Here is a 26,406-nt window from a genome sequence, read left to right on the forward strand (position 1 = left end):
ATCATGTCAATTGTGAATAATCAGACACTGGGGTTGCTTTTCAATTCTTATCTTCCTCGTTTGTTACCACACTTTCTGATCTCAAGGGCAAAAGCTCTCAGGTTCATTGCCATGAAGTATGATGTTCCTCAATATCTCAATATCCTCCCAGGTGACTTGAGGCACCCCCATGAGATTAAACACATTTCCTTGTATTCCGAGTTAGCGAGGACTTACAAGTTTCATGAACATAATTGCTCTTTTCAAATATTTTTATGCAAATGCTTAGATAAGTATAATTTTCTCCAATGTTGCTTTACTGTGATGAACTACAGTGATGGATTTGCTGCAGCTAAACTGGCTTTTCCTTCCTGGAATAGATGGATTGGCTGGGGCTATGTAAACCTCAGCACCACTCAGTGTTGCTTGCTCCTGCTGGCTCTTGTGTGGGAGTCAAGTTGGCCTCTGATGTCTCCACATCTTTGTCAAGTTTTGTTTTCAAGGTTATGTTGGCCTCATAAATTAGTGATGGGAAGTTTTCCATATTTTCTGTACTCTGAAAATGACATTATTTCTTCCTGGATATTGGCAGTAATTCTGTGGTGACCTCTCTTGATCTGAAGATACCAATAGCTACTGCACAGTCTGCAATCCTCACTTCTCCTTTCATCTTTGGCAATTATATGTTTGTTTGCCATGTTTTCCATGTAAACTTCAAGGCTCCTTTTCTTTAAGTTGTTTCTAACTTTAGAGACCAATTAATAGTCCCCACTGGACAGTTTTGAAAGTGAGAAGGGTACTACAGATAGTTGAATAATATAACCTTTGAAATGTTTATTTGTTGACCTAGAAATGATTTTATTATTTCATGGTGCTTGTAAAATGGGGCTATCAAAAGTCTACTTTCCAAGAAAAAAAAAGCCATCCTGTAAAATACAAATAGCATGTCATGTTTTTCTTAACACACAATAAAATTTTTATTTGTGGTGTATGAGTATATAAAGATCACCTTAAACATTTATTTATTTAAAGGCTTTGTGTGTGTGTGTGTGTGTGTGTGTGTGTGTGTGTGTGTGTGTGTGTGTGGTGTTGGGGATTGAACCCAGGGTCTTGTTCCTGCTAGGTGAGTGCTCTACCACTAAACTACATCTCCAGCTATTTATTTAGTTTTATGCGCACCAGTGTTTACCTGTAGTGCCCTATGTGCCTGCAGTACCTGTGGAACCCAGAAGAGGGGGTCAGATCCCCTGGAACTGGAGTTAGAAATGGTCATGAGCTGCCATGTGGGTGTTGAGAACCAATCCCAGGTCCTCTGTAAGAGCAGCCAGTGCTCTAAACTGCTGAGCCATCCCTTCATTCCTTAAAGTTTATTTTTGGTAATATCCTTGTCATTTAATTAGGGTTCTGGCTGTCTTTACCACCAATGTTACTAAATCAAAGAATTTGTCTTCTGTTAGTGTCTTGTTGTTAAATTTTTCATATAATTACCTCCAGAGTCCTTCAAATGGGAATTCCATCTTTCTAAGTTTGGAATCATTGACACCTAACACTGATGTTTCTTTGTAGTTTAAAACATTTTTAACTGAGGGATTCTTTCTTCAGGCCAACCTCATAGCAAGTTTCTGGAATACATTTTATTATTTTTTTGTAATGAAATGTATAAATATTTCAGACTAAATATTTTCACAGGTTCTTTGTACTTCCATGCAGAGTGCATTTCTTTGAAAAAATATTTTTACAAGGAAAAATTAATCAAACAAGTTGTTTTGGTTCGTTTGAGCATTTGCTAAATTTATATGCTACAGAATCTCGGGCCTTTCAACTTCATTACCTCCCATTCAGAATATAAATCTATCCAATTAAAAATGGGAACTGCATCAAAAGAGTCTCATGACAAGTGAAAATATCACAAATCTCAATTATAGTGTTTGTAAAGTTAAGTCTTCTATACTCTTTGAGGTCTCCCAGTTTATTTCTCCTCCTCTTCTTAGTTTTTTTTTTTTTCTTGAAGAAACTGTACATTTCCCATTGCAGCTTCATTGTCTAACCATCATTAACAACTCTGACAGTTGAAGTTTCATGTTGCTCCTTTTGTTGAATTTTCACTAAGGGTTTCCAACCAGATCTGAAAAAAAACAAAAGCAGGTTTTAGAGGTCTTGTTTCAAAGAGCTTCAAAAGCATTGTGGGACACTGAGGTGGGGCTTCCAGATCACACCCTCAAAGGCCCAAACATTTCAGACACTTGATTGGTATCAAGTATATGGGCATCACTGATATCTGCTGCGTTGCTGAATTTTTTATTATTTAGTATCGGAGTCTTTGAAAATACCTTATATTTGGAACAATCATTATAGAATTCCGTATGGAGACTTCTTTGGAAATTAAAATCACAAGACTCTATACCCAAAGGGCTCTAAGGAAACACTTTGTAGAGATATGTGAGTATCTGTTGACAGTCCAGGTGCCAGCCAGCAATGAAGATGAAGCTGTGGTGATAGACACACAGTGAAGTTTTATTCAGTCATAAAGAATAACGAAATCATGTCCTTTGCTGGAAAGTGGGTGCTACTGGAGAGATCCTTAAATAGATAATTAAAACGTTTAAAACAGGAGCAAAATGAAAACTACTGTGTGTGTGATTTAGTTTGCCGACCCCAGAATTCCTTACAGATATATAAAATCTCTCTCTCTCTCTCTCTCTCTCTCTCTCTCTCTCTCTCTCTCTCTCTCTCTCACACACACACACACACACACACACACACACACACACCATGAAACCAGAAAGACAGGATGTGGGGAAGAGACCAGCAAGAAGGAGAAAGGGAAGGAGAGAGGACTAAAGGGAAGGAACATGGTCCAATCATGGTATACTTTGACAACATTGTCTTTATTTACCCAATACTACATACCACAAATGCCAATATAAAAGGAAACAGCAGATTCCTTGGGTATAAATATCAATTATATATCATAACCAGTGACTAAGATAAGAATTTCAAATTTAGTAAGAATATCATCTTAGATTGGTGTCTGTTTCCTTAAGATTTGTACTTTTACCATAAAGTATTTTCAGTTTTAGAGTTAAACTTTTGCTAAATTTATCATAATATTCACAACATTCTGACTGGCAGCAAAGTGAATTTTCAAATAAAGGGGCTCTAAATGAACAGTTGTAGTGTTATGGAATTGTTTAATTTTTCCTCTGAGCAACCAAGAACATTAGTCAGAAGCAGGGTCACACAGGAGAAAGTCATTAAGACAGTTCACTGCTGTTTCTTCAACACATGAGTAGTGTTCATGCAGACCCGTCCTTTGATTTGGACGGAAAGTCACACTCTGTAAAGAGACACACAGACTCATCCTGCACAGCCTGTTGTGACAGCTTGCATCCTCAGGAATAGCCTTGGATAGCATCCAGACCCTTCTTCAGCAGATTTGTGTCAACTGTCACTTCTTGTGTATTGTCAGGAATAATAATGAGACCCCCAATACTGAACAGTATGCAAATAGTTTGTGCTTGTCATCAAAACTGACAAGCACTTGTTTTAACGTTCAGAAGTAGTTATGAGGAAATAAAAGTTGTTACTGAGATTGACCAGCCAGAAGGCACCATCCTCCCCTTAAGGTATTTGTTTGGGGTCAAACACTGGAAATCCCTTTGTTGTATTAATTCTTCATTGTAAGACTTTAACAGGAAGTTTTTAATGTGGTTCCTTTGCGCGTGCGCGCGCGCGCGCGCGTGTGTGTGTGTGTGTGTGTGTGTGTGTGTGTGTGTGTGTGTGAGTGTGAGTGTGTGTGTGTGCATGCTTACTTTGTGAATGTATGCATGTGTTCGTGTTATCTCCTCCTATGCTGTTCCTTTTTGAATGATGGGAGCTATCATGGCCAAGTGGCTTGATCACAGCTGTCAGATGCTTTCTGTGGTACCCAGTTGGACAGTCATCAAGATGCCAGCAGTAAGGGAGCTGCCCCTCACCTCTTCATGGTTCCTTAATACAGCAAATGTCAAGATAAGAATTTATTATAAAGTGGAAAACTCGAATGAAATGCAAAGAACTGGAAGATCACAGGAAGGTTGTCTTAGGGTTTTATTGCTGTGAAGAGCACCATGACCATGGCAACTCTTATAAGGAAAGCATTTAATTGGGGGGTGGCTTATAGTTTTAGTACATCATCAATCATGACAAGACATGGCAACATGCAGGCAGACTTGGTGCTGGAAAAGGAGCTGAGAGTTCTACATCTTGATACACAGGCAGCAGAAGGAGTCTGTGAGCCACACTGGGTGTAGCTTGGGTATAGGAGACCTTAAAAGCTCACCCCTACAGTGACACACTTCCTCCAACAAGGCCACACCTCCTAACAGTGCTATTCCCTATTGGTCAAGCATTCATATACATGGGTCTATGGGTGTCATACCTATTCAAATCACCACAAAGGCATAAATTGAGATGGACATGCATTCTGATAATTTGCCTTCCTCTACCTCTTCCTCCATTGTAGATCTGGCTGGCTTAGAAATTGTACAGGATTGTTTTGGCTATATGGGTTTTTTGTTTATTTTTCCATAAGTTGAGTATTGTTCTTTCAAGGTCTGTGAAGAACTGTGCTGGGATTTTGATGGGGATTTCATTGAATCTGTAGATTACTTTTAGTAGGATTGCCAATTTTACTATATTGACCCTACCACCCAAGAGCATGGGAGATCTTTCCATTTTCTGTTATTTTCTTTAATTTCTTTTTAAAGATTTAAAGTTCCTGTCATATAGGTCTTTCACTTTTTTGGTTAGAGTTATCCCAAGATATTTTATGTTGTTTGTGGGAATTGTGAAGGGTGATGTTTCTCTGACTTCTTTCTCCGCCCATTTGTCATCTGTATATAGTAGGGCTACTGATTTTTTTTTTTGAGTTAATCTTGTATCCTGCCACATTACTGAAGGTGTTTATCAGCTGTAGGAGTTCCCTGGTAGAATTTTTCGGGTCACTTATGTAAACTATCATATCACCTGCAAATAGTGAAAATTTGATTTCTTCCTTTCCAATTTGTATTGATCTCCTTTTGTTGTCTTATTGCTCTAGCTAGAACTTCAAGTACTGTATTGAATAGATATGGAAAGAGTGGAAAGCCTTGTCTTGTTCCTGATTTTAGAGGAATCACTTTGAGCTTCTTTCCATTTAGTTCGATGTTGGCCATTGGCTTGCTGTATTTTGCCTTTATTATGTTTAGGTATGTCTCTTATATCCCAAATCTCTCCAAGACCTTTATCATGAAGGAGTGTTGGATTTTGTCAGAGGCTTTTTCAGTGTCTAATGAGATGATCATGTGGGTTTTTTCCCCTTTTTGTTTATATGGTGGATTGTATCGACAGATTTCCGTATGTTGAAACATCCCTACAAGTTTGGGGTGAAGCCTACTTGATCATGGTGGATGATATTTCTGATGTGTTCTTGGATTCAGTTTGCCAATATTTTATTGAGTATTTTTGTATGAATGTTCATGAGAGAGATTGGTTTATGATTCTCTTTCTTAATTGAGTCTTTGTGTGGTTTGGGTACTAGGGTAACAATAGGAGGACAGGATGGAGAAGGAACTGGGATTTGTATGTGATTTTAAATATAATATAAATTAGATTTAAAAAAGATGAAGTGAACAATATCTGAAGAATGGCACCCAAGGATGACATCTGGCCTCCACACACATGTGCTGTTCACCTATACACATATGGAACCAGAGGAACACATATCAAACACACACTAGAGAAATGAGAGAGAGAGAGAGAGAGAGAGAGAGAGAGAGAGAGAGAGAGAGAGAGAGAGAGAGAGAGAGAGAGAGAGAGAGAGATGGCAGCTGAGACACAGAGATTCTGGAATGCTTGGAGTCACCCAATTCCTTAAGTATTGTTTAGGAAGGACCTTACTTCTTCTCATCTTACCTTGCTTTTATGAAACACAACACGTGTTTCTGTTCCTTGAAGATGTTTTGTGTTGAGTTATGCCTTCACAATGAAGAATCAATGCAATAAATCAGCTTTGGAATCTGGTTCCATGTTGCTAACATTCACAGTGGCAGTTTCTGTGGGCTCGACAGGTGGTGGGCTTCCAGAAATCATATGATAAAGAAAATAATGGCTCAGGCCAAAGATTAAAAACTATAACTCTCAGATTTCTCAGAGTCCCAGGTCAAGTTGACACTGTGTTGTTCTAGCCTTGACTCATGCGGTTCTGTGCTCAAGAAGAGCCTGTTGGTGTCACTTCTGTCATTTCTTCAGTTGTTCTAAGCTCCTCAGACCTTCTGGGAGTGAGTGAAGCTATCACCATTAGGCTGTCTCAGAGCCCTCAGAAAACAGCCTCCTCCTTTCATCAATCTCAAATGAGCCTCCAGCTGTGAGGACTCTCAGACGAGACGTCATCAGAAATTACCTTTTCACAGCCACACTTTTAAACAGGAGAGAGAAAGAGAGAGAGAGAGGGAGAAAGAGAGGAGAGGAGAGAGAGAGAGAGAGAGAGAGAGAGAGAGAGAGAGAGAGAGAGAGAGAGAAACACTCTTCTCTCCTTGGTCTTCATTCCACACTTAGTTCTTATAGGGAACTCTTTAAATAAAGTAAACAAGTTCCACACCCCCACCAGGGTCCTTCAAACCCCCCTCAGGACTGAGCATGCCACATCTGGCTACAAGATTCCATATTCTTCGCAGCAACCTGGTGGGCTTGGGAAAACCTCACACAGGTTCCCATGCCCCACAGCCCCAGATTGTGGGATTTGTTGGTTACAGAGAGCCTTCAGAGAATCTTGAGTTTTAGTCTCGGCCAACAGACTCAAATGTCTGACCCTGAAGATGAGTCATTTGGACATCACCTACTGGAGGAAGACTCTGGGGCAAACATAGGAACCTCTGAAATCCCAATGCTGCTTGTAAGTTGTGTTTCCCAGATCAAATAAACAAGTCCAAGAAACAGTTATCCAGACCCCAGAGAAAAATATTATGTGGCCCAGATGCCTTTGTGGCTGGTGAGTGGCTAAATTAGGTTCTTGTTTTGTCTGAGGGCATTTGGGTCTACATAAAAAATTATATACTAGAAGATCTGGTGTCTTCAGTCTCTCCAATTATGAAAACTACTAGTCTCATAGAGCATCAGCTGCAAAGTATAAACATAAATTAAAATCCAATTTACCAATAAAAACATGTTGCTTACATATTTCGGAAACACTGGGGGCATCAAGCCAAAGTGTAGCAACGGCCTAAGCAGCTGTTCAGTTACGCTTCTAGAATCTCACAATCATGGCTTACTCTGGAAACCGGAACCTGGAAGACCTTTATGGTTCTGGGGAAAGCTACATGTGACTTGAGACATTTTGGTTCATTATTCAAACTCATCATTCATTAAAAGAAGAAACAAACAAAAATCCCCAGATAAAACAGAAAAAAAGCAAACCCATTCCTCTGAGTTCCAGTTTCTTTTGAGTGTTCTTCAGAACACTTAACGGGTTTGGGTATTCCCTCCCCTCCTTCTGTGAAGTTCTGAATGACATTGTCTGGAAATACCCTTCTCAGCTCCCATTTCTGCTATTTTTATCTTCTCAGCCATGCCCAGGAGTGCAGGGCCATCTTCATCTGACTACACCTGTGCCATTCACACAAGAATAACCCAAGAAAGGCAAATTTGCTCTCTTCTCCTTCCCTTCTTACATTGCTGGAGTTGTCTCCCGGCTTAAGCCATTTGCTGTGCCCCATTCACCAACTTTCTGGTGTCCCCCACTTTTCTTTCACTTGCTGAGATGGTTATATTGTCAGCTTGAGAGCATCTGGAACCATTTAGGAGATTCTCGTCTGGACATGTATGGGGGGGTTTATCTGGATAGGATAATTGAGATAGGAAGACCACACTAAAAGTAGGTGGTTCCATTGAATGGGCTGGAGTCCTGGACTGCATAGAAAGGGGGAAAGGACTTAAAGCATCAACACTCAACTCTCTCTGCTTCCTGACTGCAGAGGCAATGCAACCAGCTAGCTCATACTCCTGCCCCATCCTTTCTCTGCCACAACTGTACCCTCTAAACTTCAAGCCAAATATAAACAAGTCCACTCCCTTAGGTTGTTTTTGCCTGGTACTTTGTCATAGCAGTGAGAAGTAAGTTAAGCTATTGGCTTAGTTTTCTTCAACGCCTTTCAAACACTCATTCGATGTTCTATGATCTTAGCAACTATAGCGAGAGAGGGAGTTTTGTGCTGATGTCAAAGAAAAGAGATTAGGGATAGAAACAGCAACAATCGCTTTGCGTCCACCCTAAGCCCCCCCCCCATGAACCTTGCGTCCTCATTCTACAATGACAGAGTCAAGTGAGATGAGTGAAGGTTTTTTTTCTCTACCTAGGATTTAATAATTCTGTGCTTTCTCCCTTTGTTTTTTAATATAATCTGTATTTATTTTAAGGGAGGCACTGGAAAGATTTCTTTGGGTTTTGTTTCCTCTTAGACTGTAAATTCTCCATGCTGAGAATTCTGGTCATGTAGGAGCCAAATATAAACAATAGCAGTCCTTCCTGCTTTGGTAGGGCCATTTAGACTTCTGTATGCTGTTTGTTAAGCACATCACACATGTAAACTATACCCCGAAACTTTAAAGCTTGCAAACTCATTTCACTTCCCTTCTTTTTTTTTTTTTTTTTTTTTTTTTTGGAGGGGGGTGTTTTTGAGACAGGGTTTCCTCTGTGTATCCCTGGCTGTCCTAGAACTCTCTCTGTAGAACAGGATAGCCTCAAACGCACAGGAATCAGCCTGCTTCTGCCTCTCTGAGTACAGGGATTGAAAGCGTGTGCCACCACTGCCTGGCTCACTTTAATTTCTCTGAGAAAAACAGGATCAGTAGAGTGAATAAGAGAATCACTGCAAAGTTTTTCCGTGGCTGTCAATCAATACTGTGTTCTATCAGCCAAAAGAAGAAAGGGTTGGTTTTAGTTCATGGTTGCAAAGATATTGGTGATCAGCTAGCTCCATTGCTTTTGGGCCTGTAGCAAGTCAGAATTACATGGCAGGGACAGTGGAATAGAGTGAAGTGACATACTTCATTGTAGCTTGTTACACAAGAAAGAGAAGAGGAGGCCAGGTTTCCATATCTTTTCCAAGGGCATGACTTCCAAAACCTAACTGCCTCCCACCAGGCCTCACCTCCCAGTTTTATCTCAGCTCTTGGTAGCACCACAGTCTTGGAACCAAGCCTTCCACACATGCCTCTGTATATACTTCAGATAAAATATCACCCATGCACTGTCCCAGACTGCACAGCTGGCCATTGAGAGATAAGCATAGGCAAACTAGTATAATGATAACTTTTTTCCGCCAGCCTCCTGAGTTCCTCCACCAGTTTAAGTCCCCAAATAACACACAGAGTCTATATTTGTTACAATGCTACTGGACAATGACTAGGATTTCTTATTTGCTAGCTCAGCCTTAATTATTAACCATAACTACTAGTCTCTATATTTTTACAAGGACTTATCTTACCGAGGATGCCAGCTTTATGCATCCTCTCTTCCTGGTGATCACATGGCAACTCTTCTCTACTACATTTCCCAGAATCCTCCTCCTCTCCTGGTCCCGCCTAATTTGCTTCTCTATTGGCCAACAATGCTTTATTTATCAACCAAAAAGACAAACATATACACAGAAGAACTTCCCTCATTCTTTCCAAGTTCTGTGGTGAAGATGGCCACTTAGGGACCACACTTCTTGCTGGTGTTTCTTGCATCATTGAAGAAGTCTCATTGTGAGGCCAGCTCTTCATCTGCAGACTCCATGACACTACTGTTGGAACTAAAATCCTCGTATGCACCACAGCCCCCTCAATTACATTAATGGAACTAAGACCCATGCAGCAACATCTTCTGAACAGGAATGACATCACAGTTTCCTTGGTTGTCAACTAGATCAGATTAAGACACTCCTTGGGCATCAGTGAGACCACCTTTGGGTATGTCTGCAAGGGATTTTTCCAAGAGGCTTAACAAAGGAGAAATACCAAATATACCCTTGACTATGGGCAGTACTATTCAGGACCTGGGGTGCCACACTGGATAGAAAGAGAAAAAGGAGACAATAATCTGAACATCCACATTCCTCTCTTCCTGCTTCCTGACCCCTGAGATGTGAGCAAGTTCCTTCCACAGGGCTCTACTTGTGGTACCATCTTTCCTTTTCATGATGGATGTACCCTGAGCCAGGAGCTAAAATAAGACCTCCTTACCTTAAATTGTGTTTTTTTTTCAGATATTGGTCAAAACAATGAGAATAGTAACTAACTAAATGTAACCACTCACAGGCCAAGCCTTGTGTCCCAAGGTTAGTCTTGCTCTGCCGCTATTTCTGGACATGGAAAACCTTGACCTCAATGTATCTACTAGGGTGACACTGACTTTTGGAGGGTCTTTTCTGATCAAAGTGAAAATCTCTATAATCACCCAATTATTTGCCACAAACCCAGCCAGCATTGTTGCCAAGTAAGTTAGAGCCCTTGGACATTGAAGGACACAATGTCATCAAGAGCAGAGCTACAACTATGCCGCTATGAAGGGAGAGTGTTCCTCCTGAATGTGGAACCTAAAGCTGTCCTCTGGCCTCAATTCACAGGCATACACACACACACATGAGAAGAAGTACTGTGGAGGTTTGAATGAAAATGGTATCCATAAGCTCATAGGATCTATGATATGTGGATTTAAAAGGATTATGATATGTGGCCTTGGTGGAATAGGTGTGACCTTATTGGAAGAAGTGTGCCACTGGGGTGGACTTTGAGGTTTCAAAAGTTCATGCCACCACGTGAAGGGATGCACTCTTGGCCTGGAAATATGGGGAAGGGCCTAGGCCCGGCCCAGCATGATGTGGTGGACTTTGGGGAGCCCCTGATGAGGGCCCTACCCTGCCTGGGGAGTGGAGGGTGGATGTGGTGGGGGGTAGGTTGGGGGTGGGGGAGGAGAGGTAGGGGTAAGGGGAGGGAGAGGGAGAAGGGATTGACATGTGAAACAAGCTGGTTCCTAATTTGAACTAATAAGAAAAAAAAAGTTCAAGCCAGACCCAATATCTCCCTAATCTGTTGCCTGAAGATCCATATGTAGAACTCGGAGCTCACGCAGCAATATGTCTTCCTGTGTGCCTCTATGCTTCCTGCCATGATAATTGATTAAACTTCTGAACTGTAAACAAGTCCCAATTAAATGTGTTCTTTATAAGAGTTGCCATGGCCATGGTGTCTCTTCACAGCAATAGAAACTCTTCACACTATCAGGGACAGGCACACACAGACAGGCACGCACACTCATATGCATATACATATGTACACACATAAAAATTAAGGAAATACTATTTTTATTTCATGAGTTGGTCCTAAGAATGAACAAGAAATGAGCAAATGTTCAGTTCTCAATAAGTAGCTGTTTGTAAGCTCACGGTTGTAGTGAGAGATCCAACTATGCACCTGTGGCGCTGACCACGCCTGTTTGGGCGTGGTCACAGGTGCGTACATGAGGTGTGGGATTTGGTCTGGGGTCCGGGACAGGCTTGCTCTCTCTTGGTTCTGGTCAGGTCATGAGAGCAACAGGGTGTTGATTCTTGGAGATGGAACTTGTGGGTTATCTGTTTCTCATGTAAGTGACTTCTCCCCGAATAAAATTAACCTATATTATCCTAGCCCCATGTATCTTAATCTGTACATCCACACACTGTGGCTTCCTCTCACACATGCAAACACTCCTCAGTCAATACAAGTACTCAGGGCTGCTGTGGGGCTGGGACGTCTCATAGGAATCTCACAGGTCTCTCCTCTCTGGATCACCAGACCAGGAAAGCTTAACCTCCTGGACTCCTGCAGACCAAAGATTGGCTTTCCTGAAGCAGGACCAAATGGGGGAAATGTCTCAGGCAGAGACTTTGGTTGGAAGCATCAGTTTCTAGTACTTGTGGTGCCAACCCTGGCTGGCAGGATGCTCTTTTCCAGGAGGGGAACTCCCTCCACGATGGCTTAAGGCAGGAGTCCAGACTTTACCCTGTCTCTTTCCAGAAAACAAGAACCTCTCAGTTTGTGTTTACGAGAAGAGCAAGCGTGGGTTTCACTCCAGCTGGAGGTGAAGAGAATGTCACCCTCAGCAACTCGGGTCCTTGTTGAGGGTGTGGAGCCGTTTGGCGTGTGAGTATGTGTTGTATGTGGGGGGGCGCCAGTGAGGAGCCACTCTGGAATGATGGCCTCAGAGCTGGGGTTTGCCTTTCGCACTGGTACACTGTGTATGTTGTGCATAGGGCTTGGAGGATGAGCCAGGAAAAATTCCCAGTGGAGACAGCAGGGCAGCTCCTACTGGCTCAGTCTGGGGGAGGCACCCCTTCAAGGGCCTTGCAGGAGCTGCTGTTGACAGGTTGCTGGGGTGCTCTCAGTTCAGGCTGCCCAGTGGAGAACAGGAAGGAGCACATAGGAAGGGAAGAGGGAAGGCCTTGCTACCACTGGGTAGGACACACCTGCAGTTCTAAGCGCCATGGTGAGTGGGTGTACATTGTGTTCTGACCCACTAGGACTCACTGGCAGGCTTCTTGCTTCTGCACTAGACCGTGGCTCCCAGCATCAATTTTTAGCCATCCCTTGTGATTCTATCCCAATAGAATACGGTTGAGAAACCTGATTATGAACAGTGAGGCTGAAGCCGCTGGTGGTCTTCAGGCTTGGAAAGCTGGATGAAGGAAGAAATCAATGACACATTAAGTTGAAATGGAAGTACACACACTTATAGTGATATAGTATTTATGATTTATTAAAAATTGGCTCAGGATTCAGAAAAGCAAAGTCAGCCTCAAGCTGTAAAGATCAGGCAGTGGTGACACACACCTTTCATTCCAGCAGCCAGAAGGTAGGAGGTGGTGGTGGTGCACACCTTTAATCCCAGGACTCAGGATTAAGAGCTAGAGGGATCTTTCTGAGTCCAAGGCCACCCAGATCTACACAAGAGAGAATCAGTCTAAAAGAGAATTATAGCTCACACCTTTAATTCCAACATTAGAGAAGTAGGTAAGACAGAAGCAAGGTCTCAGAGAGGCGTTTTATTCTCCAGCCACACTGAGGAGAGGCAGCAGTTTGAGACTCATGTGTGGATCAGCCCTTTCAGCCTGAGGTAGAGGTAAGAAGCTAGTGGCCAGCTGCTTTGCTTTTCTGATCTTCAGCTTTTAGCTTGAATCTGAGTATTAGTCTCTGGGTCATTTATTTATTTGTGTTACACATCCTTGGACAAAGCCAGCGAGGCTAGCATGGAATGTTAAAACAGATGGTGTGGGCTGTCTATCATCCTACCTACTCACTATCATTTGCATAGTATGTATCTATCATATATCTGTCTGCCTATCATTTATCAATCTATTGCCTATTTGTCTATTATCCATCTGTCATATACTTGTCATCAGTCTACTGTCATATATCTACCTATATCATTTATCTATTATCTATCAAATCTATCTCCCAAATATCTGCCTACCTTCTACCGTTTATCTATTACAAATCTACTACCATCTGCCTACTCTTTATCAATTATCTATCTGCCTACATATTATCATTTATGTATCATATTTATTGTCTATATGCCTACTATCAAGATCTATTTATTACTTGATTATCATCTACCATCTATTATCTACTTATCATTGATCCACTCTATCATCTATCTATTCTCTTTCCCTTCCTTCTCTACATTCCGCCTTCGGGACATTCAGGGACTGGAGCGTATCTTTGTCCCCAATTCTTTACCTCCCAACTCACTGGAGCTTCATCCAGTTTTTCTGGGCCAAATTGAATCTCAAAAGCAAATAGGCCTCGTTGTCCTCTTCAGCCACCAATATGCTCCACCACACTCCATGTGATGGAAAGAGGCCACTGAAAACTCATTCCCACACAACAGCGTTCATGCTCTCAGGAGCACCCTCAGATGAGTGGGGTTCCCCTGGGCTGCCATAGCTCCAGCTCGACTCTGACTGCTTGGCAGGCTCTCCCTCAGCACCTCCCCCTCCCCCTGTTGGCTGAGTTACCACCCTTGTCTTGGCTCCTGCAGCTCCATTCCTGGCGGGCTGCACTAAGCCCACATAATATTTTACGCAGATTCGTAAGAACCCCGATACAAAGCTCAACAGGGAGGCACTGCTTCATTTCCTTGTGGGGGAATTAATCATTTTATAACTCTAAGAAGCCAGTCCAACTGGAGGGTCCTTGAGCTCAAAAGAAACATTACCAGCCTCACTCCAAAAGCAACAGATTTCCCATTCCTCTGCCCTGCCCTGGCCCCCCAAAGTGCCGTCTCCTTTGGAAATTCCCACTAGTCTCATTTAGAACTCTGCTTACACAAGCTGCCTGGGAATTTCTCCCAGAAAGCCCCCGTCTCCCCTGCCCTGTGGGGCCCAATTCCCACAGACCCTTGGGTGGTTTCTGTTGTTGTCTCCATCAACAGTGCGATAAACTTATTGTGGCTGCTGGGCTTCTCCAAAGAGCTGTGGGAACCATTGGGGAATTACTTTGATTTTTTTTCTAAACAAAATTCTGTTTCTCCTCTTGTTAAATGGCTGTTCCCAGAGTAGTTTCTGGGCATGGTGGAATTAAAGAGAAAGATGAGATCCCGGCTCTAAAATCAATGAAGGCACCAGGCTCTGGCTTTTCAATCAGTCAACTTTTCAAGTTCAGTCAACAGTGCCTTTATCTGCCCCTGATGCCTAATGAATAAGGAAGGTCTTCCCCACTTTATTTTTTTTCTTACAACTAAAGTGAATATCTAAGCACTAGGCTATGTGTGTTTTGCACATAAATACAATCTCCATGCATATGCTGCTCTGGGAAAATGGACTAGAATTTCCCTGTCCTTATTTTCTTTAAGCAAGACTCATAGACTTTAGCATCCTAGCGTCTCAAACTTTTCAGCAAGTTACAAGGATCACTCTCTGCAAGCAGTGTGGGTGGTGGTGGTGTTTTATATATTTATTTTCTATCTGTTAAGAGCTGAAGTTAGTTGTCTGTGTTTATAGCTTCAGCTTTGGGAATATAAATTCTGCTTCCATCTCAGTTTCTGGTTGCCTTCATTTGTGTAGAAAAGATTCCTGACTAAGAGCGATAGCAAGCATTGCTCGAATAGGAACCAGTGGGTTTCTCTTCTTGGGTATATGATCATCACTGCGATGTCTCTTTCTAAGTTAGAACGGTGATCACATGGCTCATTCCTGAGACATGGTTAACATACACGTGTGTGCATACACAAACCAGCACAGGAGTCAGAACTCAATAATGAAAAAATGGTCTATGTAGTCAGGGTAGACAGGTCCTACAAACAGTAGCTAGATTACGGGGGTGGGGGGGAGTTGGGCTCCATGGGTTTTATGGGAGAAGATACGCCACTGTTCTTTTTAATTGGACTTTTTCCTCTCACGATAGATTTGATTTTGCAAAAGTCAGGAACTATAATACAGAGAGTTCTTACATAGTCAGAACCCTGTTAGCACCTCCTACTAGTGTGACAAGCTGGTCACCATGAAAGCCTACACTGATAGTGATGACTACAGGCTGCACTTTACTCCTATCTTCCATTTCTGCCCCATCAGTCGTCTTTTTCCATCCCAGTGTCCCCCCCTGCATACCTAACCTTACAAGTTCTGTCACACGTCCTTACTATCTGCCCATGACAGTGATTCAGGCAGCCCTGGTGTTTGATGACGTCATTGATTTGAGGTGTAAAGCTCAGAGACTTTGTAGAATGTCCATCTATTCCCGGTATCTAATTAACTGGGCAAGTTTGGTGGACAGCAAGTGTGTCTACTACCACCGTGCATTGCAGTGGCTGCTGGATCACTTGCTGCTCAGGTTTCTCTAGCAGTTAAGTTGTATTTCTCTCCATTTCCAACGATGGTCTTTTGGAATTGGAATAAGAGCACTTGAGGGTTGTAGTTTTTTGGTTTTTTGTTTTGTTTTGTTTTTTTCTCTTTGACTCTTTGGGGACCTACCACCCAGTTCCCAAATATGGAGATATATTATTTCTCATGAATGCCTATTTCTAGCCAGCTTTCCTTAACTTAAATTATCCTGTCTATCTTTTGCCCCTGGACTTTTACCTTTCTCTATTCTATATACCTCTCTTTACTTCCTAGTGCATCACTGACCGTGTGGCTGATGGCTGGCACCTGGGATCCTCCTCTCCTCCATTTTTTCACTCCCCCATCTCCTCCTTTCTCTCATTTATTCTCTCTGCCCGCCAGCCCTGCCTGTTTCTCTCTCCTGCCTAGCTATTGGCTGTTCAGCTCTTTATTAGACCAAAAGGGTGTTTTAGACAGGCAAAGTAACACAGCTTCACAGAGTTAAACAAATGCAGCATAAAAAGAATGTAACACATCTTTGCATCATTAAACAAATATCCCACAGCATAAACAAATGTAACACATCTTAAAATAATACTCTACAAGAGAGGGGCCTCATAACTCCCCAAGAGGGCAGTAGCTATAAAAAAAACCTAGAGGTTGTTTTTGATTCCTCGAATCATAATATGCATGCAACCATTCATAGATGCTATTGTAAGGAATAGTAGCTGATGGGGGAGGTCCTTCTGTGTATGTTTATCTTATTGGTTGTTAAATAAAGCACTGTTGGCCACTAAGGTAGCAAGATAGGTGGGACTAGGAGTTGAGGAGAATTCTGGGAAATGTAGTAAAGAGAAATCTCCATGTGATCCAGGCAGTAACAGTATGTAAGCAAGAACAAACATGAAATTGCTCTCCTCTTCTTCTCTTTGCAGAGACACTGAGCAGATGCGATGTAGACCCTAAGGGAGTAAGAGGCCCCGACTTTATCTCTGGTAAAATAAGGCCACGTGGAAATACTTACATTATTAGAAATGGGTTAATAATGAAGACTAAGCTAGCAAATAAGAAACCTTAGCCAAAGGCCAACAGTATTTATAACTAATATACCGTACAAGTGTTTATTTGGGGCTCTGAGGCGGCTATGGAACTGGGCAGAAAAACCTCACATTACAAGTAGCTGAGCCTTACAGGGTGGAAAAGAGGAGAAGTTTGAGTTCTCAGCAAACTCTGACTTCAGTTTCCCTGATGGAGTAAAGACTGTTAACTAACTGGCCTAGCAGTGCTGGAGAAAGCTCAGCCTACTGAGTGTTTGCACCCCAGCACACTCAGGAAATGCTGAGTGGGGGGGGCACAGCTGCAACCCAGTGTTAAGACAGTAGCATCAGGAGGATTTGGGGGGCTCACTGGCCAGCCAGTCCAGCCAAATCAATGAGCTGCAGATTCAGTGAGAGAAACTGTCTCAAAAAACAAAACAAAATGATGGAAATGGATTGAGGAGACACCCAATATTGACCTCTTGACCTCCACATGCACACATAAACACACAACACACACAAATAGATCACATAATGCTTACTCAGGGTATCAACTGACAACATCCACTATTCACTCAGTGGCTATGTTCTTGTGCCTCTTCGGTAGCCTGTGAGCCACTGAGTCTCACTCACTGTATGGAGTAAGGAAAGCTCCACAACTATCATCACCCTGTGTTCATCTAAGAACATAGGGAAAGTTCTACAACTATCACTCTGTGTTCATCTAAGAACACGGCAGCAGAATGTTTGATTCAGGCCATGACCACAAAGAGTACTCTGATAGAGCAGGGCTTGGCTCTCCCCAACAGTGTGCACAGCCCAACACCACCCAAAGATGACAAACAGGCTGCTTACAGTGAACATTTCCCCAGCCCATCCTTATTTGCAGAGTCTTAACCTGCCCCTGGGAGCCCAGGGTTCACTCTCTAGTTGTCTTTGGCCGTCATGGATTCTGACTGCTCTACCACAGCTGCCTTCTTCCCTTGCTTCCCTGACTTCTGTAAAGGGATTTGCTTGTCCTGTCTGGACTAGATGCCTGCTATGCGAGCTGGTTTTCAAGGAGCCCAGTTCATTCTGGCTCTGTGAAGATCAACTCCTCTGGGAAATGATGACTATCTACTGTGCCTGCTGCATTCTAACTAGCTATGGGGGCAAGTACACTAAAGACCAGATGATGGAGGGCAATGGGAGTCTCATCTAAGCCTTGTGAGGACAAGGGCGGAGCTGGTCTGCAGAGTGATACCCACAGAGGGAACTTATGAAAGGTATGGGAGAGGCTGGACTGAGAAGAGCTGGAAAGAGCGGGGTCCCCTGGGGAGGACTGAACCAGCATCTTCAAGGATAGATACCACATTCCCTTCCACATTCAGCGTGGGGGCCTCCCCTCCCTAAGGCTTCTCTTGAGTTTTTCTCACAAAGGAATTTGACACCAGGGACACTGGTGCTTCATGTCCTCTGTAGAGTGGTTTAAAATCAATTCTAAATCCATATTCTTTTTAAATTTTATATACGCTTTATTCTGTAAAGACACTTAAATAAATAAGAACACCACACACCAAAATTAACTGGACCCAGAGACTATCCAACTCAACAAACATATATACAGTTTGAGTTGACACAGGAGCCTGTTTTACATTAAGTTTTACACTTTTAGTATCAAATATTTTTATTCACTTATCCACCACTATAGCAAAGAAAAATATATGGCAGAGTTAGAACTAGAAAACCAATTGCCTTCATGTAATCTTTCTTAAGTCATGTCCATTGCCTTCATCCAGTCCTTCCTCGTTTATCCCTTCTTGTTCTCTTCTTCATTTTTATTATGCCTATATGTACATTGGTTTACATGCATACCTATATTATTGATTAGATTCCACATAGGAGAGAGAATATGTGGCTTTTCCCCCTTGAGATTGTGTGACTTCTCTTAATAAGGTTATACATTTAATTCCATCCATTTTGTTACAGATTTTTTACTTCATTTTTCTTTACAGCTGCATAAAATTTACACACATACACATGCACACACACACACACACACACACACACACACACACAGAGAGAGAGAGAGAGAGAGAGAGAGAGAGAGAGAGAGAGAGAGAGATCTTTCCACAGGCTCTTTGTGGGTTTGAGTGTTCAGTCCTCACATGCAACACTGTTTAGGAAGGATCTGGAAACTTTAGGGGTGGGGTCTAGTTGGAATCGGTGAGTCACTGGGGGTGAGGCTGGGGTTTATATAATGCAGTCCTATTCCCAGTGTGCTTTCTGCTTCCTGATCCACACAGCTGAGAGTGAGCAGCCTAAGACTTCTGCCTCAACAACCTCAAGCCACTCCTGTAGCCAAGCCCTCCCGCTGTAATAGACTGTCCCCTCCGACTGTGGACGAGAATAAGCCCTTTCTTCCTTAAGCATAGTCTCACTGGGTGCTTGCTCACAGCCATGTGAAAACTAACTATAAAGCACATGGCAGAGGCAAGACTTGAATTGTTGTCTTTCATTCCGATGCCAAAGTTCTTTCTACAACATTAGTAAACAGCTTTCTGCTCAGTATGCAGTCATAAACTAAAATATGTTCATTCATTTTGAGATAAGATCTCATACCATAGCTCAGGATGACTCTGAATTCATGATCTTCTTGCGTTAGTCTTCCAAGCCCTGGGATTACACCACCACTCCCCAGTGCTAGTCTATTAACTCTGAAGTGATCACAGAATAGAGACCAGGTCAGTCTTCATGAATGAGGAGGGCTGGTCTTTAGGTGTAAGAGAGGGGAGCAGAGTAGGGTGTAGGAAAAACAAAGCAAGGCAGGAAAGTCTCCCCATCAGCAGAAAGTGTCCAGTTAAATAAGTGGAAGACACAGTTCAAGGTGAACACAGAGTTTGCCATTTACAACAGATATTTCTTTCTTGATATTTAGTTTTCACATTAGGAATCTCTTTGCTGGGTTTACCTACATTTTGGGTTAGTTTTTAAGATACAGAACACATTTTTTCCCATTTTGAGACCCAGGCTATGGGAAGGCTCCCTGAGACTTGGTCACTAACAAAAAAGTTCCCAGGATGGGTGAGAACTTGCCATGTTCTCTAAAGCCTTCACTTACAATGAACACCTTGCCACTTCCACTCACACTCTGGCAAAACCAAATGGCAAAGCCAAGATGGAGAGAAGTGAGGTGAAGAAATACACAGTACTCAGACTGGAGAGAGATTGTGGTAAAAGTGGGGAGGGGAGAAGGAAGGGTGAATGACGAAAATATCCACCCAAGTTTGGACACACTGTGGGTGCTGCTGAGGAGGCCACGTATACAGCAAAGGGCTCTCTATCCATAGCTGGAGGGAAACACACATTCTTCCATGGCAGGAAATATAGAATGCCACTAGGCTTTCAGAGAGTCCAGACACAGCATCAAGTGGAACAAGGTGGAAAAGAAAAGCTTTCCCGTAGAGCACAGTGCCTGTCAGGCCATTGCCCACTCCTTGGGGCAAGCAATCAAGGTAAAGGATGTGCATAGAAGCTAATGCTGACAGAATAGTTTATATATATTTTTAAAATTAATTTTGGGACCAGGCCTCATACAGCAGGAGTGGGGGTGTAGAGGGTGGGCTTGAACTCATGACCCTCCTGACTTTACCTTTTAAGTACTGGGATGAGAACTGGGATTAGACTCAATGAGAACACTGTAAGAAGACATCTTGGTCTTGTATCTTGGAAGAATTAAGAAGCCTGAGGAGGAAAACTAGAAGTAGTCATTAGGATAATGAGTCCGTCTGGGGATTATTGAATCAAAGTATAGATGGTCTAATTAGAGGTTCTCAAACTGTGGATCATGACCCCCTTGTGAGGTTGAATGACTCTTTCTCAAGGGTCATCTAAGACCATTAGAAATCACAGATACTAACATTTAGATTGATAACAGTAGCAAAATTAGAGTTATGAAGTAGCAACAAAAATAATTTTATGGTTGGACACCACAACATGAGGAACTGTATTAAAGGTTTGCGGCATTAGGAAGGTTGAGAACCATTGACCTAATGGTTGCATAGCCACACAGAGGACTTAGAACCCTCTTTGTCAACACATACCTTGAGCTCACATAATTTTCATCAAAACGAATCAAGTCACTTAGGAAGTTAGAAACATTATAGAATAGTTTTCAAAGTCTTCAAGCCATGAGGATATATGAATTATATATTTTCTGCATTTAAAACCATTTCTGCATTTCAAAAGTTTATTTCCCTGCTGTTTTGATCAATTTCAAACATGGCAGGCTATGAGATACCCTCCCTGGGCCTTAGAAATACTATAGTGTGACTGGATGCAGGCTTTTTGCCAGCCACAGAAAATGTGGTCACTTCTATAGCCGCTGGTTCAGATGAGGCACAACAAAGACTTTGAAGAGGAAACTTCCAGAACACCAGACACTGTAAGTTCTACTGACACCACTAAGACAAACTAGCATGGACTAGAACACCTTCTGATTAAGATTCCAGACTTAGGACCTTCTTCTGGAGGCTCAGGAGATGCTCTGGGTGTTATTAAAATCAAGAGTCAATTTTATATGTAGTGAGACAGAACATTCAGTGTACTGAGACACTATCAATGGTCTGCACAGGACCCTTATTCACCCCTGCTCAGCATGCCTGCAAGAGACTAAGACGGCAAAATGTGAGTTCAAGATCAGCCTGGGCTACTTAGCAAGACCCTGTCTCAACTAAACTACATGAAAGAATAAAAGCCCTGCTGGGGACCCAGAGTTACACACCCGTGTAATTCAGCACTGGTGAGGCTGAGGCAGAAGGATTGCTGTGAGTCTGAGGCCATCATGAACAACACAGGGAGTTCCGGGATGGGATACATAACAAGACTCTTGTCTCAGAGAATGAAACCAACAAACCACACTTCCCATACATTACCTGCACTGCCTCAGCCCTCTGCCACTAAGGGTTCTTTCAGCTAACGTCTGTAATTCTAGATTGCTCATCTTCTTTTTCCAAGTGGATGCCATCATTTGAAACGCTTGATTAATCCACCTTTGTAAGCAGTGGAGAGTCACATGACTTCACTTCTCCCTCTCATCCTACCACAGTGCTTTCCCAGGGGCCAGTTGCCCTCCACAAAGACATATGCCCACAAGGAGACACTCACATATGTACACACACACACACACACACACACACACACACACACACACACACGTAAACAAACACATTCTCTCTCTCTCTGTTCCTCTCTCTGACTCTCTCTCTGTCTCTCTCTCACACATACACCCACACTCACATGTAAACAAACACATTCTCTCTCTGTCTCTCTTCTCTCTCTCTCTCTCTCACACACACACACACACACACACACACACACACACACACACTCAGAGGACGCTGGCTTACCCAGGTTTTATGCTGTTTTGTAAAGTACAGCCCAGGGTTAGAAATCTTTGAGACATTGGAAGGTGCATGACTACCCCCCTTTTAAATGGGAGGAGGCAGAGTGGGCAGCAGACCTAGGAATCTCACTGTGTGAAAGGCTGTCAGGCTCTGGTAGGCAAAGCATCCTGGCTGTGAATGTTTGTGCGACTTTACTAGAACAAACAGCCAGGGTCCCTAAGGTCGCATGCGAATTCTGGCTGTGAACCTATGTTAACTCTGGCTTGGGCTCTAAGCTATTTTCAGAACCTTTCAGCAACTTACAGGAAGTACCTTCCCTTTTTATTTACATCCAGCATTGTTATTTTAAGTCCTTGTTGCACATGCAAGAGTTTCTTTCCCCGCACCTTTATCAATAGTGTTAATTAAAAAGAAAAGTATGCCTGAGCATCCAGGAAAAGCTGTTTGTGAATCTTTTGCTGATGCTGACCTCATCTCAAGAAAATAGAAAAATCAAACTTTTCAAGTCTGTTTGATTAAGATGCTAGACTGAACGGCTCTTTCTAGCAAAGCTCACAGACTTGGTCAGACGACAGAGTCTCCCTGGGCTCCAGGGTGAGCTGTGGCAAAATCAATAAACAAATAAATAAAGAGCAAAGGCTCCATGGAGAGTGGGGGCTCCCTGGCTCTTTCATGAGTAATGAATGTGGCAACCGCAGAGACTTGGACTGGGCTGCAGTTCTCAAGTCTGCACACTAAGTTTGAAGCAAGGCACGGCCCTGTTGCAGGGACTTTTAGAGTGTGTGGGGTCGGGAATAAATGAGGAGAGGGACCTTGGGCAAAGTAGATGGATTTGGGAAGGCATGTTTGAGAGGGATTGCTGTGGAGGCCACCTTCCCCCATGCCTTCAATCTGTTTGGGTTAAAGTCTGAATACCCCGAAGCTGCTGCACAACAAAACTAAGTGCCCCAGCCCATCTCCAGAGAAAGAAAGAAACTTGTGCTCACAGAGGGTCCACCTGAGGAGGCCATGTGTCTCCTGCTGCTACACGGCCTGGGTGGTCTCAGGATCTTGAAGGCAAATGTGTCTGTCTCTCTTGAGAAATACACATGAAGTGAATGGAACAGAACTTGGCTCTCACACTGGCCTCTCCAGTCCATCTCAATCCTGTGTGTTTGCTTCACTACAGGAGAGCTTTCACAGGGCAGCCCCAACACTCGTGAACCTGAATGCCTGTTTGGAGAGAGGTAGGGGAGAGGAGAGAGGAGACAGACAGAAGGCCTAATAGGAACCGACTACAGAATCATCATGGTGACCATGATCTCTTCCCCTAGTCATAGATAGTTGGGAAGACAGAAGGAACACTTTGTCTCTCGCAAAACAACTGACTGCTGTTTTTTATTTTTTAAAAAAAAAAAGTACAAATGGTTCTGTTTGTCCATTAAAACTACTTTGGGGATACAAATATTAACCTGGGTGAATTATTTTCGTGGTTGTGACAATACACACAGAGCAAAATTAGGGAAGAAAAGGTTGATTTGGGTACAGCCCATCACAGCCGGGAAGCCATGGAAGCATCTGGTCATATTCACCCATGGTCAGGAAGCAGAGAGAGATGGATACTGGCGCTCAGCTCACTTTCTCCTTCAAGGACATTATGTTTGTTTGTTTATTTTGTTGGGAGCAGGCACAGGCATGCCACTGTCATCTCTGAAGGTAGATGATAGCTTGTGGGAGCTTGTCACCCTAAAAAGGGAGCTCCCCCTTTTTAACCATTGGGGTGACAGGGATGGAAATCTAGTTGTCAGGGTTGGTGGCAAGTACCTTTGTCTGGCATCCTGCCAGCTCCTTTCCTTGTCTAGCCCACAGGGCAGCACCACCACATTTAGAATCTTCCCTGCAGAGTGAAACTGACTTTTCTGGAAACAACTTCATAGGCACACCAAAGAGAGATGCTTCCATAGTGTTTCCAAATCCAGTCAAGCGGAGGAGCTCAACCATCAGTCACCCCTGGTTTGCCTGGGGATTGGCTTCCGCTAACATATTCACAGAAACTGGGGACAATGTGACTTACCCTCTTGAGAGAGAATATTTGCTCACCTCTGTAACAGATGTCACAGATACCTAACGAGCAGGTCACCCCTGAACCACACTGTACAGGTGAAACATTTTATGTCCGAGGAAGATGTTGAAAATCCGATCAAGAACAGAGTCACATGACCCAGGGCAGAAGCCGTTGGAGGCAAGTTTTGGGAGGAAGCTAAAGCTAAAGACAGATTCCTCTAACTTCTCTGGAACCCTGGATTCACTAGGAGTGACCACTCCTTCCCCGAGAGAGAAGGGAAGACTCTTCTCAACTGTGCATTCATGGGGAAGTTTATCACCTACTCAGACGGGAGAGACTCAGAGAGCTAAGAAACAAATAGAGGAGGTGGAAAAGAAACACCCATTGTCACCATTAGGATATTAGAGAAGGCAGATACCTGTTGGAAACAAAATGAAAACCAGGCACAACGTCCTTTCTTTGCCATCTTAAATAATCAGGATGTGAGGGCCGTGAGAGATGGCTCTGTAGTTAAAAGTACTTGCTGAACTTGAGAGTTCCCTAATTTACTCCCTGGCCCTCCTGTCAGATGGCTTATAACCACCTTCTCCAGAGAACCGGCAGCCATGTGTACAGACCCCACATGAGTGCACATACACACATCATAATTACAAATAAATAATTATCTTTAAATGAAGATATTTATTTCCATGCTTTATTCAGGACAGTGTTCTCCCTCACCCTTTGAAGGTGGCAGGACGGAAAATGCACTCACTTGTAAGAAGCCCAAGAAGGGTGTACCTCTCACCAAGCAAGCAGCCCACAGGGAAGGATGTCCTGAGATTCATTTTCTAGCCCAGAACAAACAGTGTCTCCAGAGGCACCTGTAAAAATGTCCTGCACTAAAGGCTTGCCTGGTAGGGGCCAGATGGTTAATATCAGATCTTCTGTCTCTGGGGGCAGAGGTGTGTGTGTGTGTGTGTGTGTGTGTGTGTGTGTGTGTGTATGTGTGCATGTGTGATATTAGTGTGTCTGTGTGTGTCTGTGTGTGTGTGCACGTGTGATATTAGTGTGTCTGTGTCTGTGTGTGTGTGCACATGTGTGTCTGCATGTGTATGTGTGTGTGTGTAGGGGCAAAGGTGACATAGTGTTCCCAATCTTCCCCTTTCTACCTCAAGTTCTCACATATGAAAGGAACCTGTTGCAGAGTGCAATCCTTTGCACACAACAGCCATCATCCTCATTGGAGCAGCTGTGACTTCTTGGAAGATACCTCAGAGACGGGATGGTTGATATTCCCTCACAGAAGGAGAGGTAGGAAAAGCCACCTGGGATTTTGGCTGCTCCCTCCTGCACCTCTCAGCCATTACCTGTAACTCTACCCTAATTGCATGTGACCCCAAGGTCTTGAGGGGTGGTCAAGTGTACATTGAATGAGAGATTAAGTTTCGAGAGAGACTCCATCTAGGCAACTGTGGGGAAGCCATCATCTTATGTATGTTGGGTAAGAGTTTCTGGGGGTGCAGACACTGTGGGGTAACCCCTCACCCACTCTGTGTAAGTAAGATCAGCTCACTCATTGGCTCCCCAAGGTAGACTTTGGTAGACCACACTTGTGTTTGTTGCTGAAGCTCTGTAGGTGTTTGTTTGTGTCTCCCCAGGGAAGTGATTCTCCTAGCAGAGCTCAGAAACCATCAGTGAAGCCTTCCCCAGAGGAAGGCCCTAGCTAGTTTCTTCCAATGAGGTAGTTTGTAGAGATATTCATGGCACTGAGGAGAATTCAGAAACTGGGTCATGTTTTGCCCAGCCCTAAGCTTTTTCCTTTTCTTCTTTCCTTTTTCTTTTACTTTTTCTTTTCTTTTCTTTCTTTCTTTTTTTTTTTTTTTTTTGGTATAGACCAAGTTTAAGTCACAAGTGAGATAAGAGAAGATGTTCTGATGGGAGTGGATATGTTTAGAGTTCCAGGCTTTGCTTTTTTAACTTTATAATGCATATGTAATAAAAATCCCTCACACACCCTAGTTGGAGAAATGCAGGGAAGCAAGTTGCAAAGGTGTGAGAACAAAAACTCAGTTCAGATTTACTTTGTCAACCTGGATCAGACTCTGGGCGGTCTGATGCCAGGT

This window comes from Cricetulus griseus, chromosome 8 (assembly GCF_003668045.3).
Source record: "Cricetulus griseus strain 17A/GY chromosome 8, alternate assembly CriGri-PICRH-1.0, whole genome shotgun sequence".
In the NCBI taxonomy this organism is placed as follows: domain Eukaryota; kingdom Metazoa; phylum Chordata; class Mammalia; order Rodentia; family Cricetidae; genus Cricetulus; species Cricetulus griseus.